General features: G+C 39.0%; 1 long non-coding RNA gene across 3 annotated transcripts in view; it reads left to right on the forward strand.

Moving 5' to 3' along the window:
* Window positions 1-13097, forward strand: part of LOC103159251 — a 42583-nt gene extending 29486 nt beyond the window's left edge. For all 3 annotated transcript variants that reach the window (XR_004772032.1, XR_003480379.2, XR_004772033.1), the window contains 2 exons: window positions 11332-11397; window positions 12997-13097. This is a non-coding gene — a long non-coding RNA (uncharacterized LOC103159251). The remainder of the gene's footprint in view (window positions 1-11331; window positions 11398-12996) is intronic.
* Window positions 13098-14145: the final 1048 nt, after the last annotated feature.

The raw sequence follows: 14145 nt of genomic DNA on the forward strand, positions 1-14145 counted from the left end.
GACACAGACAGGAAGCAAAGGGAGAGAAGACAGGAATTGGTGACAGAATATTCATAGTGCATTGGTCACCAGCATTGATTCACATTAAGTTGTTGTCCTCCGCTAAGAATGACACTGTCCTTTGCCTTTATTTTAAACTATAAAACCCTCTCAAACTGCACAATTACCTGAAGATTAAATTGATTGTCCATTATCTGTATTGTAACATTCTACTCAGTAAGTGTTTCCTATCATTTCTTCATTGCTTCATACCCACTTGGGGTTTGGAGTAGATCATATGCAAGGCTCTGTTTGTGATCACTGTGTATGTGAATGTGCTATAAAAATAACAATAGAACTGAGGTCACACAACAAAAATATTCATTTCAGTTTGCTTTAAAGAACAAAATCTGGAAGAAACAGCAAGGGCTAAAATGATCCCATTGACAATAAAAAATTATGTGTCTTATATTAAGGGAAATTTGCAGGATACACATTAAGAAGCTTCTAAAATTTATCCATAAAGTCAGAAAGACTCGATAATGTAAAGATGAACTTTATCACCAAAGTAAACTATAAGTTTGATGTAATCTCACTGAAGATCTCACAGGGGTTATTCTATTCTATTGTATGTTGCTCATCTTATATTGGAACTTCTCAGGAATAGTAAGGAGACTAGGGAGGGAATGTGGACCTGCTATAGCAAAATATATTGCAAAGCCATTTAGCTAAACAGTGTGCTATCAGCTTGCCCTAGAAAGATTAGACCAATGGAGTAAAATTCAGAGCCCAGAAATAGCCCTATCTTTGTATGGGTGTATCATATATGATAAAGTCATTAACTAAATTGGAAAATGGAACTTTCAATAAATACGACCAAGAAAACTAGATAAACCTTTGAAAAAAACAGTAAAACTGATATTACTCAATTTTCTCCTACAGTAAGGGGTTAGACATAAAAACCTGAAAGCAAAGAGACACAGAAGCAAAGTACAAGAAACAAAGCTTGAAGCCATCAAGCTAAAGATGAATAAATTTTGCTGACTAAATATTTAATTGTTTTACAGTGAATATATAATAAATATAGTAAACAAACAAAATAACAAACAAATGATCAACTAGAAAAACCTTTAAAAACACATGGTACTGGAAAATGAGTAATTATCTCAATAGAAAGAGTTCTCTTAATTCCAAAGGATCAGGAATTTGAAATTTATGTTATAAAAGAAGATTAAAAAGTTGCTAAATACATTAAAAGACCAATTTCACTGTAATGACAGAATTCATCCAACAATTGCATGCCACTTTTTAATTTTCAGATTGAGAAGATTAAAAAATTGTATGAGGTTTGTGTTCATTCATAATAGACAGGGGTATGAATTAGGTCACCCTCTGCTGAAGGTGCACTAATTATTTTTGGGGGTTTTTGTTTTGTTTTGTTTTTTGTTGGTCCTTTGCTTGCTTGCTTTTGGATAGTTTTTCTTGAGGGGTGCTTTTTGTGTCATTTTGTTTTACCAGTTTTTGGTCTTATTCTTTTATTTGCTTGGTAATTTTTTTGTTTTGTTTTGTTTTTGTTTTAGAGAGAGAGTAAGAACATGAAGTTGAGTAGGTGGGAGGTAGGGAAGATCTAGGAGGAATTAGGGGAGAGTAAAAAACATGATGAAATTGAATAAAAAAAATTTGCAAAAAAGGGGGAGGCAGGAAAGCCAGATACCGTAGCTTGACTCTGTAACCCCAGCTCAGGTACAAACAGGAGAGATGTGACTCTCTCTCTCTCTCTCTCTCTCTCTCTCTCTCTCTCTCTCTCTCTCTCTCTCACACACACACACACACACACACACACACACACACACACACACAATCTTTTTAAAAGGTGGGAAAAACTGATTGTCATGAATTGATGTTTTCAAATGGAGAGATATAATGGTTATAAACAAGATACACAGCATTATGTTCCTAGAATAAAGCATAGAAATTACCATACATGGGTAAAGAAAACTACCCCCCCATGTGTTAGCAACAGGAATCTCTGCATAGTGTGATTTAGGTAAACATTTAAACAGAACTATAGTCCTGAAAACAGCTAGGTATTGACACAAAAATAGACAGGTAGACCAATGGAATAGAGTTGAAAACCCCAATATTAACCCACATACCTACAAACACTTGATTTTTGACAAAGAAGCTAAATTTATATGATGGAATAAAAGAAAGCATCTTCAACAAAAGGTGCTGGCATAACTGGATGCTGGAATGCAGAAGACTGCAGATAGAAAAAAAAAACAATGGAATCTTGAAATTTGCAGGAAAATGGATGGAACTAGAAGAAACCATTCTGAGTGAGGTAGCCCAATCACAAAAAGACAAACATGGTATGTACTCACTCATATGTGGATTTTAGACAGAGAGTATAGGATTACCAGCCTATATTCCACACCGCCAGAGAAGCTAGTAAACAAGGAGGACCCTAAGAGAGACATACATGGGCCCCTGGTGAAGGGGAAAGGGAAAAGATCTCCTGAGCAAATTGGGAGCATGGGAAATGGAGGGAGGGAGCTAGGAGAATGAGAAGGGGAGAAGAGGTGGGGTGAGGAGGACATGAGGGAGCAGAAAGTTGAGTCGGGGGAAGAATAGAAGAAAACAAGAAAGAAGATACCATAATAGATGGAGACATTTTAGGTTTAAAGAGAAATCAGGCACTAGAGAAAGGTCTGGAGATCTTCAAGTATGACACCAACTAACAATCTAAGCAACAGAGGAGAGGCTACCTTGAATGCCCTCCCCTGATAATGAGATTGATGACTGACTTATATGCCATCCTATAGCCCTCATCCAGTAGCTGGTGGAAGTAGAAGCAGACACCCACAACTAATCTCTGAACTGAACTGGAATCCAGATACAGAGAAGGATAAGTGATATGCACAGGGGTCCAGATCAGGCTGGTGAAACCCACAGAAACAGCTGATCTGAACAAAAGAGAGCCCTTGGTCCCTAGATTGATAGCTGGGATACCAGCATGGGACTGATCCAGACTCCAGGAATGTGGGTTTCAGTGAGGAGACCTCAGAAATCTATGGGACCTTCTGTAGTAGTACAGTACTTATCCCTACCATAGGTGTGGACTTTGGAAGCCCATTCCATATAGAAGGATACTCCCTGAGCCAAGACACACAGGGGTGGGCCTAAGCCCTATCCCAAAGGATAAGATAGACTCTGATGACCTCCTATGGAAGGCTTCACACTCCCTGGGGAGCAGAAAGGATATGTGATAGGTAGGGTATTAGCTGGGGGTGGGGGTGGTAGGGGAAGAGGGGAGGGAGTGGGAACTGGGATTGACATGTAAAACAATCTTGTTTCTAATTCAAATAAAAAATAAAGTACAAAGTAATTTTTAATGAAGCAATGTCAGTTTTAAAGTAAAATTGTTACAACTGTTTCTTTTAAAAATCATGTCATTTCCTTTGAGGCAGGGTACCATATAGCCCAGACAGTTCTAAACTTCTGATGTAGCCAACCCAAAGATGACCTTGACCTCCTAATTTTCTTCCTTCTGTCTCTAAAGTGCCATGATCAGAGTTGTGCACTGGCATGCTTGGTTTTATGTGGCCCTGGGGGATCCAACCCAAGACCACATTCGTTCTAGGAAAGCACTCTACCAAGACAGCCACATCATCCCTGGCCCTAAATATCACCTCAGAATACCATTTTCCAAATTGGAATCAATGTGAGAGGTTCATGTTTAAAAGCAAGATGGCAGAATGGTGGGTTGAGGGTGAATGCTCTTAGCATAGCCTTTGAGTCACTGGCCTGCTTCTTACCAACTGGGCCATTAAAAGAGTAAGCCCCTTCTGAGGCATAAAAGCCAGAGTGCACACCGAATGGTCCATTCGACCAACTTCCTCACCAATATTAACAATCGTAAGCTTGGACAAGCTTTCCCAGGATGGGGAACAGTCCGATGCCTTACCAATCCATAGCCACATGAGCCCTCCTCCGGTCCATGGGCTAAGGAGAATAATGGTTTTCCTGGAGCTTTGAACCAGAAAGACATAGAGATTGTTTTCACACAAGATCTCGAATCTCTCCATTGCAAACTGGCTTTTGAACGCTAGAAGCCCTTTTCATAAAGAACCATGAGTTTCAAGTGCTGATTTTATTTCTGATTTGTTTTTCATTATTTCCTGAAGCTATTGATGCTTCAGAGGCCATGGGGGAAGTGAGGAAGCCCGGGGAGAGAGTCAGCCTTTGAATTTCGGAACTCAACCATTCAGAGGTTCATACTCATGTTCACAAAAACATTGTCACGGGGTCACTTTGGCCAATGGTGCGCTTTGTGCGAGGGCTGGAGCTTGTGTTGTGGGCATATTTGTCCCGGCAGCCTCCCACCCTTCCACCCCCCCTCTCTCTTTCTTCCCCTTTATATCAACATGTTGTAGCCTGTGACACCAGCTAAATTAATCACTCACTGCACTCAGGGAAGTCACCGCAGGATATAAAATAACAAAGACAACAAAATTATTGCAAGGCTGGAGAGAAGGGACTGGCTGTGAATAGAGCAGTACACCCTCGCCAGCTGTGTCCTCGCGGGGCTTGGAGCAGCAGATTAAATCGGGGCTGCTCTTTATTCCATTTTAGGAGATTTTGAGAATGGCCACAATACAATGCCAGGACCCCTAGTGAGGGGAAATCCCTCCAGAATGCTCAGCCTGTCAGAACTAAGCTGTTCCCCAGCCCAGGGAGTTCTCTTCAGGTTCTCCTGGAGCAAACCCTGCTTGGACAGATCCAGCCCAGTGACCATCAAGCCATCAAGAGACAGACATGGACTTGAAGGTCTTTAAGTGACAGTCAGCAGAGAAATCAAGTCTCCAGCTCCTAAGAAGCCTGGTTCCTGCCCTATCCTATTTGCCTGATAGTCCAAGAAAGAGGGGGGGAAGGATTCAGTAGAGCCCCAGCATACATGAAATACCTGGACTCAGACCTCAGCAATTGGCACACACACACACACACACACACACACACACACACACACACACAAGAGAAATTGTGGGGACCATTAGCTTCTCTGATTAAAGGCAGAAAGGAACCGCTATAACAAATGTTAGCTAATGAGCCGGGGCTGTAAGTTAATTGGTAGAGGACTCTGTTAGAACAAGTAAGTCCTGGGTTCCTTCCTCATAAACTGGCTGTGATGGTGCATACCTCTAATGTCAGTACTTAAGAGGCAGGAGCAAGAGTAAAGAAGAGACAGAGACAGAGCAGGATGTCCTCAGCTCCAAAGCAGATTGATACCACCATGAATTACATGAGACCCTGTCTCAATAATAAAACAAAATGAAGATAAATGTTGACTGAGTACAGTAGTGAGTTCAATAGTATTCTATGCACCTGACTAAATGGACAGATATTAAACTACAAGGAAGTGTTCAAGGTACCCAAGATCTGCTAGACATTTGGTTTAAACCATGTCTCCCAAAAACTTACATAGAAGCAAAAAACATCTAGTTAGCCTGCAATGAAAGAGAAACAAATACCGTGCCACTTGTAATGTGACAAGGTGGCAATGGCGTTGGTTGGTCCATTACCCCACTTAGAGCATTCATTCTGTCCTTGGTTCTTCACAGGCTGCATCTATGGCAGAGATTATTCCTGGAGAGGTTGTACCAATTACATAGTAGTAAATATTTACTCCAAGGCAACCTGATTGAACTCAACTAGTTAATTCTCATTTGAGGGGGCATTTAAAGAGCAGAAAGCATAGTCACTTATCTGAAGCCTTTTCTTCCTCTTTGGTAAGGCATTAAGCAGACTCTGTGGCTTGTATCTGTAGCCCTTTCCTATGTGATTCCAACAGTGAACACCCAGCAGGGCCTTGATCCAATTCCTGTGACTTAAGATGAGGGTACTGAATGGTAAAAGGACAGAACTATAAGAGACCATTTAATTGGGGAGGTAGGTAGAGGTTGTGATTGTGATGCCATTACTTAGACTCGTTGCCAGAGATGAGTGTGTGCTAAAACTAGACAATTAGATCACGGTACCTTTCTGTAAATGGCATGTGTATAGACTATGTTTCCATAACCTTGGTCTGGATCTGTGGACTGAGTCACCTTCAGAAAAATATGACCTTAAAATGCAAAACAAAACCACATACCTCCCTGCAATTGGAACTTGGAGGAATGTGGTATGCTTTGATACTTTCCCGAAACTTTCAGGAATATTAATGCTTATTTCCCAGGAGTACAGGCCATTGATCAGTCTTCATAGGGTAAACTGGCATTTGTGAGTGTTGTGTGTCTTTGTGTATGTTTGGCTCAATGACTATTCCTGTCATCAGTGCAGCCCCCCACTCCTCTCCACGGCTTGCTTCTGTCCTTTTATGTCAACCCCCTCTTAAGAAGCCTTCAGTTTGGTAGCACTGCTCACTTGTAATGAATGCATCAGGAAACAACACACACTCCTGCCCACTGGTAATCAGAGCAATTACTTAACGAGCCCATCTCTATTTCCTCCTGGGTGGACTAATTAAAAGGCTTCCATGCTGTTGTTAGGAAGGGACAGAGTATGTTGTATCGAGTTTTTAGAGAATGTAAAAATTAAAGCAGGGTTCCTCATGAAAACATTTTGACAGTGTTCACAGGGTTCTTCCCACCTCTGCCCATTCAGGGCTGGTTTCATGGATGGGCACTGATTGAAAAGGTGGGGCCAACAGTAATTATGCAGCTCATATGGGTAATCTAAAGACAGGACATCTAGAGACACAGTGCAGTGCTTCCCAAACTTTAACACCCATCAGAATCCCCTGTAGTATCCATTAAATCACAGCCTGCTGGTTCCGTCCAACATGTAGAAAGGTTTAGTAGTTCTGGGATAGGGCTAACAGGTTTCTGAGTGAGGCTAATGTTAGCAGGGATAGTAAGAATATGGCTACAAACTCTTATGTTTCTCCTCTAAAATCCTGATACAGCAAGGGCTCAACTGTTTTTTTAGAATCAGCCTTAAACTTAGCTTGCATGGAAGCTTTTAATTTTTCCCCTTTCATTGTTATGTGTATGAGTGTTTTGCCTGCATGTTATGTTTGTTCGCCATGTGCATGCAGTGCCCACAGAGGCCAAAAGAGGGTTATCAGGTATCCTGGGATTGGAGCTACAGACAGTAGTTAGCAGCCCTGTAATGTGGGACTTTCTTCTGTATGCTGCAAATATGTGTTGCTTTTATTGATTGATGAATAAAGCTGTTTGGGCCAATGACCAGGCAGAATATAGCTAGGAGGAAAATCCAAACAGAGTTATATAGAAAAAGAAGGTAGAGTCAGGGAGATTTCATGTTGCCATAGAAGTAAGATGGATAAGAAGTAAGAAGCTAGAGGGATAGCTCAGCCTTTAAAGGCTAGGCTCACAACCAAAAATATAAGAAGTAAGATGCCAGAACATTACTGGTAAGCCACAGCTATGTGGCGATACACAGATTGGTAAATATGGGTTAATTTAATTGTGAGAGCTAGTCAGCAAAATACCTGAGCCTTTGGCAAAGCAACTGTAAATAATGTGAAGCCTTAGAGTGGTTATTTGGGAACTGGCAAGTGGGACAAGAAACCTCCAACTACATGTGGCACCCAAACGTTTGGCAAGAATTTCCACATAAAACTTGACAAAAACTTAAAAAGGGATTCTAAACACAAAAGAACAGAAACAAGCACAGCTTCTTGGTAGCAGCATTTTCTCAGGTGAGCTCTGTTTGCTAGAGGCAAGTAGAGGCCTGGGATTAGCAGAAAAAACTGCATGGATCTTTTAAGAGGCCCTGCTACCAAACACTTACATGGAGTTTATGAGCAGCTGGTGGTATGGACCTAAAACCTCCACAAAGTTGGAGGCAATACACGTGGCTCCTGCCAGTACCTCTGCTATGAAGCTAGACTCTCAGGAAACCAAGGAATAGGGAAGAGCCAGTCACTTTAGTCCTAACCAAGCCTGCTTACCATTTTAAAAACTCTCCTGGTCATAAAAGGATTACAGATACACAGTAAGAACAGATTCAGACAAAAAAGCCTCTAAATGGGTCACATTGTGATTGATAAATGTGCATGGGCTTGGGAAAGAGGGGATAAAAGACTGACAGAGTCATAGATTAAAAAAATAATTTAAGGATAATAAACTGAGGTCCTTAAAGGAAAAATAGAGTTAACAAAAGTATAATGGGCCATGTAAAGATGGAAAATACACAGAGTCCGAATTATGTATACTATTATGTTTTCTTTGAAATTTTTTACTGTTAATGAGCTAATGTCTAAGAGACATTTGATTGTAAGGGCTGCTAAGCTAAGCCAACATAAATATTATAAAGGAATCTTGACTTCAAAATTTGGGTCTAAGGATATATTGTTTTGGAAAAGAGGTTTTGCTTTTGTTTCCACAGAAAATGAGAAGCTCTGGATTCCACCCAGACTAATAAGATTTTATCAAACAAGACCCCAGAAATAATGACCCACATGATCCAACATCCACGACAGCTTTAGGACTGCTGGCTGAGATGACCAACCATATAAACTACCCCAGTAGGAATGGAACATAATTCTAAATTTTCTCAGGATTCCCATAAGATTACAGTGCCCAACAATCAGAAGGAAGTAGTATAGACCTATACCCAAATTCCCAAATATTGCTTATAAATGTTTGTTTTCATTTAAAGCAGGTTGGTTTTAAATTGTTCATGGTCACAGTCAATCTCTTTCTAAAGAAAAATAGGGATATGATATAGAAATGAATACTTTACATTGGTATGGATTTTGATTTATTGATACAAATCTAAGATCAATTTTGCTATACTATATGTATTTGTCTACTCTTATTTAAGGTATTATGTTTATCCAGATCATTTAAACACAAATTAATTGTTATGTATAATAGTCAAACTTATAGTTGTGTTAGGTTTTTCTAGAGATACAGAGGTATATTTCAGATGGATATGTAATCTTCAGACACTTCAGAGACCTGCATAATATATCATTTAAAATGTTTTAAGAATATAGACTTTTCTTGACAGTGAGACACATCTGCTCTTGGCAGTACCAATTACTTCAAGGGGGTGATGTGCACTGAAGAAGCTACTTACAGAGTTTGCCTTTAATGTGGCAAAACTAATCACTTGGGCAAGAAACTTCTCTTTCCTGGACTGCTTGACTGTATGCTGTATAAACTGGACATGCAGGACCCACAGAAAAATGACTGCCAAAACAAGATGGGACAGTCTTTCAGGGTTTCTGCTTCACAGAAGAAACTGCCAGACATTCTGCAGTACACAGAAAAAAGCAACTGATGGACTTTGCCAGTACAAGGCAGAACAGATCTTCAAATTTCCTGGTTCATTAAAAAAAGTCTTCCAGATACTATGGGACTGTAGGCTGAAGATGGATGTCCCAATGTTACAGAAGAACTTTGGGTGATTGTTCAGGCAGCCAGACATCTTTGTCATTTTGAGAGTTTTGAAAGTTGCTTACAATGCAGTTCCAGTTTACTTAGGTGATATTACATCCTTCTGGGGTCTTGGATGGAGTTGAAGACTAGATAGTTATATAATTATAATTTTCCTTAGTTACAAAAAAGATAAATTAGATATAAAACTTTAGATTCATAAAGATAGGATAGAGTATGTTCTTTAATTTTGCCAGATACAAATACACTAAATATTATAATGGTAATTCTTGCTTGATAACTGTTTTGTTATATATTATTCTATTATGGTAAAGCTAAAACCTTAATTTTTAATCAGACAGAAAAGGGGAGATGATGTGGGATGTCCTTCTGTATGCTGTGAATATGTGTTACTTTTATTGGTTAATGAATAGAGCTGATTGAGCCAATGGCCAAGCAGAATATAGCTAGGCAGGAAATCCAAACCCTTTTGGAGAAAAAGAAGACAGAGTCAGAGAAATGCCATGTAGCTGCCATAGAAGTAAGATGCCAGGGCATTACCAGTAAGCCACAGTCTTGTGATGATACACACATTAGTAAATATGGGTTAATTTAATTGTGAGAGCTAGTCAATAATATGCCTGAGCCATTGGTCAAGCAATTGTAGTTAATGTTAAGCCTTAGTGTGGTTATTTGGGAACTGGCAGGTGGGATGAAAAACCTCCAACTACAGCCCTATGCCATGTGGATGCTAGAAATCAAACTGGGTTCTCTGAAAGAACAGTCAGTTCTCTTAACAGATGAGCAATCTCTTTATGCCCACAATCCCAGCATTCCAGACATTGAAGAAGGAAGATTCCACATTTGAGGTCAGCCTGAGCTGCATAGGAAGGCCCCATGTAAAAAATGAATAAATTATGTCCCAAATCCACCTTCTCCCATAGAAACATGTTGGCACATGACAAAAAACTATAGTGGCATGGTTTTAGTCCTGACACAAAATACATACAGACTGCTCTAGCACAGACATACATAAGACAAAACATCATACCTGTAAAATATAACAAACTTCCTCTAATTTTTATATGGGGCACCTTCAGTCTACAGAAGAAGAAACCTTGCCCAAGACACTAATTATTGGAGTGAAGATTCAAATTCAGATCTGCCTGATTTTTGCATAAGCCCTTTCTAATCTTTTTGCCTCTTCATTCAAAGGACATCAAACACTGGAAAGAAGAGTTCTGTAAAAGACCGAATTAGATCCAGTTGTCAATTCTTCGATTACCACCAGCAATCAGTTTTCTATGGTTTAGAAACTATGTCCTAGTGAAACCCGAGTATGCCTAGTGCCCAAGACCAGACATGTATGTAGGGTCTGATGAGAGAGGAATCAGACCATGAATGCCTCTTTCTGTGTCTAATTTCTGCAAGGGCAGTGCCCACAGTTTACAAGAGAGAAGAGCAAGCACCTCAAATGCTTAGGACACCTCCTAATCTGGATATTTTATTAAGGAAATCTTACCCCTTCAGTTCAGATCTTGAAAGTGGAATGACAACTAAAGGTTAATGTTTAAAGCTACTTGATATTCTGCATCATAACTTCCAAAATACACACAATTTTAATGCACATTTGATTGATGCCATAATTACAAAATTTGTTTAAAGCTGTTATATTATCTTCTTATTTGACACAATATGGCACAATTTTGTTATAGGATTGAAAACCAAATAAGACAACTACAGTTGGTAGCATTTCAAAGGACTATTCCCTTTAAGATGAAATCAATCCTGTTTCAAGTTTATTCCCATGTACTATGATTTGAGGCTCTAGGGGTGTATTTTGCAGAAAAATGTCTTTTTGATTTTTTAGAAATTCTTTAGATTAATATGCAGCTGTCATTGCAAGGCAAATCTAGATCTGCTTTCATGTTTCTTCTTTCCTCAGGCTGCTAGTGTCTACCTCTTCGGGAGAGATGGTCCACTCTTGCCCTACTGGGGATTCCTATCCCAGGTCAGCCAGCATGGTGATTTGGAATGTTTCACACTTTGTTCACACAGATTGAATTCATTTCTTTAATATGTCCAGTATCTAGGTCTTGGCATTTTGATATCTAATTGTAATTCCTGTTCTCTCTCTCTCTCTCTCTCTCTCTCTCTCTCTCTCTCTCTCTCTCTCTCTCTCTCTCTCACACACACACACACACACACACACACACACACACACACACACACACACACACCATGCACTGTACCACATTTTCACAGTCCCCAACATGGCAAGAGAACAATTCAGGGCTTTGATGTGTTTCTGAGTACAGTTTCAGCATTTATTTCATTTTATTCAAGGCTTTCCTTCATGTCTTCCTTTCTGTTTTGATTTAAAGGGCAATGGACTTTCCTCGGGTGTTCTAACTACTAGCATGTTTCAATCCTTGCCTCCCTTCAATTCTTCTTTCACAGAGGCAAACTTGTTTATCTATACACTTCAGATGTATTTCCCCAAAGTAGGCTTATGCCCCTCCCCCTCCCCCATTCTATGAAAACACAAAGAGATAACAGAATAAAGAGAAACTTTTTAGAAACCTCTTTGCATTAGATGTTGGTCACCAAACAATTCTTCAAATACCTACACTATAAAAGCTAGCTGCTAGCCCATTCCATAACAGTTGAAGAGCACATTTGTGTTACCTTCCTTTCTGTTCTTAATTATGCTAAACATGGACTAGAACTTAGAGGCTCGAGCAGGATGTGTTGATGACAGGACAAATGATGCTTTACTGGTGAGAAATGGGAGTGTCTTGCTATGATATTAATTACCATCTAACTAAGGCCAACTGTCTGCCATTTGCTCCTTTTAGTACTTAAAAAGAAATCTGGGCTGTATGGATTCGCTTTATTCAGTTATCAAGAGAAAAGATTACAATAGATCAGAGGTCAGCACACTACAGCCCATGTACCAGACCAGGCCTTTTTCTTGTTAGAATAAGCACAGCTTTATTGGAACACAGCCACATTCACTGGCTTGTATACTATCGAGCTGTTCTTGTGCTGTGACAGTGGAATTGAGTAGCTAAGTCAGGAACTGCATGGTCAAAAAAGACTGAAATATATGTAAGTCTGGTCCTTGGCAAAAAAGTTGATCAACTTCTAACATAGATGTTCAAATGCAGTATTTTTGAACCTTTCTTTCCTAAGTGGTGATTGTGGTGGTGACAGTGAACAAGTCAATCCAGCTTGTTTCTGGGACATAACCATGCATGTTTATAAGAGATGGTGTCTTAAAAGTTCCACATGAGGTAGACAGTGCATGAAAGGTTAGCCCCTACCTAGAATTTACAAGGCTTTTTGTTTTACTCAAATAGTTTAACAAAATGGTTCTAAAATAGCATACGTTTGTAATGCATTGTTGTAGAAAGTAGAGGCAGGCACTATTAATAATTATGCTGAGATCAAAGACATATGCAAAACTCACAGACAAACTGATATATATGGCTATCTTGAAATGGCACTTTGGTGTGCCAGATACAGCAAATTCCTGCTAATAGATAGTAAATACTTGAACACATTACCAGAACCTTCTTTGTAATTGGAATTTTTATATACCTTCTAGGAATCCAATGAGTCTTTCCAGTTCACTTGAGGAATTAACATAAGATCTTCGAACCATCAGAAAATATGATGACATAATCAATAAAGCTTTTGAAGAGAAAATTGAGCTTGAATAATTTTTGCTGTGATTGTCTACCTGGACAATCAGAAAGTAACAGATATAGCTATCTTAATTTTTACTGCCACTTTCAATTGCATTCCAAGCCATAAAAGACTGACTGACCTTCCCTCCTGTCATGCTTTCCAAGGGCAATATGCTCAGGTTGCACTGATACATACCCTGGGGTGAGGAGGAGAGAAATAGAAAGAACCAGTAACACAAGAGCTTTAGATCCACTGCTTAGAATTCAATATCTTAAATATTTATCATCTGCACATAAAAGCTCAAAAGCAAAAACCATATTTGTAGTGTATGCCCATTGCCCAGGTTTACTAATATTTGCAGTAGGGCTCAGGTTGAGGATTCATTCTGCCTTCAGAAAAGTAATAAGGTATTAAAAAATTGCCATATATTAATAGCTTTCAAGGCACCTTTCATTGTTCTGCTCAATATCAACAAGGTAAAAGAGACAGTGTATATTTTATGTTATATAATTATGTAAATAATCATAATAGCATTCATAACAATCAAGAATTTTATTATGCTTTATCATTTACAAAATTTTTACACATAAGACTTGGCTCACACTGTACACAAATGAGTAACTCAAGCATATCATTACCTTGATTTTCTGTGGATAAAACTTAGAAAAGAAAGAGTTAAAGGACCTATTCAAGATCATATAGATAAGTATTAATATTTAGTTCATCTGAGTCAAGTTGGCCTTGGACTTCAAAGGCCATTTAACATTACTGCATTATTTGCTAAATTGTTGTGAAGTAGTAATATAATTGAGTTTGGAAAAATAGACTCCAGTGAAAATAACACTGATGAATTGTTAACAAGAGGCACGAAACAAACAATTCAGACTGGCTACAAATGCTAAAGAAAATATATGATGACCATCATCAACGCTAATGAAAAAAAGATGAAAGGAATTCCATAACATAAGAACATGTAGCAGACTGTAGTAACCCATGCCTGCAATCTCAACACTCAGCAGGTAGAAGTAGGATTATTAAAGTTCAAGGCCAGCTTTGACTACATAAA

This window comes from Cricetulus griseus (genome assembly GCF_003668045.3).
Source record: "Cricetulus griseus strain 17A/GY chromosome 1 unlocalized genomic scaffold, alternate assembly CriGri-PICRH-1.0 chr1_0, whole genome shotgun sequence".
Lineage (NCBI taxonomy): Eukaryota > Metazoa > Chordata > Mammalia > Rodentia > Cricetidae > Cricetulus > Cricetulus griseus.